Genomic DNA, 2,728 nt, shown 5'->3' with positions numbered 1-2,728 from the left:
AGTTGGGTTGGTCATGGAGAGGTGGGAGCCGCATCTGAGGTGGTTCAGAGGGTGAGATGGGGACACTTTGGGGACGTTTGGGGTCTTGGGGACCTTGGGGACACCTTGGGGACACCTTGGTGGCACTGGGGACACGGGGGACATTGAGGGGTGTTGGGGACGTTGGGTGTTCCTTGAGTTGGGTTGGTCATGGAGAGGTGGGAGCAGAGGAGCCGCATCTGAGGTGGGTTCAGGAAGTGAGGTGGGGACACTTTGGGGTCTCGTGAGGTCTTTGGGACATTGGGGACACCTTGGGGACACCTTGGTGGCACTGGGGACTTCAGGACATTGAGGGGTGTTGGGGACGTTGGGTGTTCCTTGAGTTGGGTCGGCCATGGAGAGGTGGGAACACGTCTGAGGGGGGTTCAGAGGGTGAGGTGGGGACGGTTTGGGGTCTTGGTGTTGGGGGCGTTGGGGGGATGTGGGGCCATTGGGGGGTCTTGGGGTAATGGAGGGACGTTGGGTGTTCCTTGAGTTGGGTTGGCCATGGAGAGGTGGAGCCACATCTGAGGGGGGTTCAGAGGGTGAGGTGGGGATGGTTTGGGGTCTTGGGGACACCTTGGAGACACCTCAGGGACACCTTGGGGACATTGGTGGCACTGGGGGGTGTTGGGGACATTGGGGGACGTTGGGTGTTCCTTGAGTTGTGTCAGCCATGGAGAGATGGAAGCCACATCTGAGGGGGGTTCAGAGGGTGAGGTGGGGATGGTTTGGGGACACTTTGGGGTCTTGGGGACACCTTGGAGATATTGGGGACTTGGGGACGTTGAGTGGACTTGGGGACGTTGAGTGGACTTGGGGACATTGAGGGGACTTGGGGACACTGGGGACGTTGAGGGGTGTTGGGTGTTCCTTGAGTTGGGTCGGCCATGGAGAGGTGGGAACACGTCTGAGGTGGGTTCAGAGGGTGAGGTGGGGACATTTGGGGTCTTGGGGACCTTGGGGACACCTCGGGGACATTGGTGGCACAGGGGACATTGGAGACATGGAGGGGTATTGGGTGTTCCTTGAGTTGGGTCAGCCATGGAGAGGTGGGAACACATCTGAGGTGGTTCAGAGGGTGAGGTGGGAACATTGGGGGACCTTTGGGGTCTTGGGGACACTGGGAACACCTCAGGGACTTGGGGACACCTCAGGGACTTGGGGGCACCTCACCAAAGTCCTGACTGTCCCCAATGTCCCAACACCCTGAGTGTCCCCAATGTCCCCAATGTCCCAACACCCTGGGTGTCCCCAATGTCCCCAAGAGCCCTGGGGTCCCCAATGTCCCCAAGGTCCTGATGTCCTCAATGTCCCCAATGTCCCCAATGCCCCCAATGTCCCCAATGTCCCAACATCCTGGGTGTCCCCAATGTCCCCAAGAGCCCTGGGGTCCCCAATGTCCCCAAGAGCCCTGGGGTGCCCAATGTCCCTAAGTCCCGAGTGTCCCCACTGTCCCCAAGAGCCCTGGGGTCCCCAATGTCCCCAAGGTCCTGATGTCCTCAATGTCCCCAATGTCCCCAGTGTCCCCAGTGTCCCCAATACTCCTGATGTCCCCAAATCTCCCTAATGCCCCTGACACCCTTGATGTCCCCAACACCCCGTGATGTCCCCAATGTCCCCAATGTCCCCAATGCCCCCAATGTCCCCAATGTCCAAAGGCCCCCAATGTCCCCTGAGTGTCCCTGATGTCCTCAATGTCCCCAACACCCTGGGATGTCCCCTGATGTCCCCACTGTCCCAAGGCCCTCAGTGTCCCCACTGTCCCCAATTCCCTGAGCGTCCCCAATGTCCCCACTGTCCCCTGATGTCCCCAATGTCCCCAATGTCTCCTGATGTCCCCAATGTCCCCAGACCCCCAATGTCCCCTGAGTGTCCCCAACACCCTGAGTGTCCCCAATGTCCCCAACACCCTGAGTGTCCCCAACACCCCTGGGGTCCCCAAATGTCCCAAATATCCCCAGACCCCCAATGTCCCCTGCTGTCCCCTGATGTCCCCGTGTCCCCTCTGTCCCCAGGCCAACTCCCTGGCGTGCCAGGGCAAGTACACCCCGAGTGGCACCGCGGGGGCGGCGGCCAGCGAGTCGCTGTTCGTGTCCAACCACGCCTACTGACCGCTGACCGCTGGTCACTGCTGGGCATCCACTGACCATCCATGGACCTCCTGCTGACCACTGCTGCCCACCTCCTGTTCGTGTCCAACCACGCCTACTGACCGCTGACCACCACTGGTCACTGCTGGGCATCCACTGACCACCCATGGACCTCCTGCTGACCACTGCTGACCACTGCTGACCACCCATGGACATCCTGCTGACCATCTCCTGTTCGTGTCCAACCACGCCTACTGACCACTGACCGCTGACCGCTGACCACTGATCGCCACTGGTCACTGCTGGGCATCCACTGACCATCCACTGACCACCTCCTGTTCGTGTCCAACCACGCCTACTGACCGCTGACCGCTGACCACTGATCGCCACTGGTCACTGCTGGGCATCCACTGACCACCCATGGACCTCCTGCTGACCATCTCCTGTTCGTGTCCAACCACGCCTACTGACCGCTGACCGCTGACCACTGATCGCCACTGGTCACTGCTGGGCATCCACTGACCATCCACTGACCATCTCCTGTTCGTGTCCAACCACGCCTACTGACCGCTGACCATCCACTGACTGCTGACCACCGCTGGTCACTGCTGGGCATC

General features: G+C 60.6%; 1 long non-coding RNA gene across 2 annotated transcripts; it reads right to left on the bottom strand.

The window, feature by feature from the left end:
- Positions 1–2,057: 2,057 nt before the first annotated feature.
- On the bottom strand, positions 2,058–2,699 carry LOC120501848. 2 transcript variants are annotated; one of them, XR_005627409.1, is made up of 3 exons: positions 2,444–2,699; positions 2,284–2,339; positions 2,058–2,179 (listed from the first exon to the last, which is right to left on the bottom strand). It is a non-coding gene; the product is annotated as an uncharacterized LOC120501848 (long non-coding RNA). The 2 variants fall into 2 exon arrangements; XR_005627410.1 differs by lacking the exon at positions 2,058–2,179 and adding an exon at positions 2,261–2,283 and having other exon boundaries at positions 2,326–2,339.
- Positions 2,700–2,728: the final 29 nt, after the last annotated feature.

The sequence above is a fragment of the Passer montanus genome, unplaced genomic scaffold (assembly GCF_014805655.1).
Source record: "Passer montanus isolate IOZ18808 unplaced genomic scaffold, ASM1480565v1 scaffold2065, whole genome shotgun sequence".
Taxonomy (NCBI): domain Eukaryota; kingdom Metazoa; phylum Chordata; class Aves; order Passeriformes; family Passeridae; genus Passer; species Passer montanus.
This window is presented reverse-complemented; position numbering and strand designations above follow the sequence as displayed.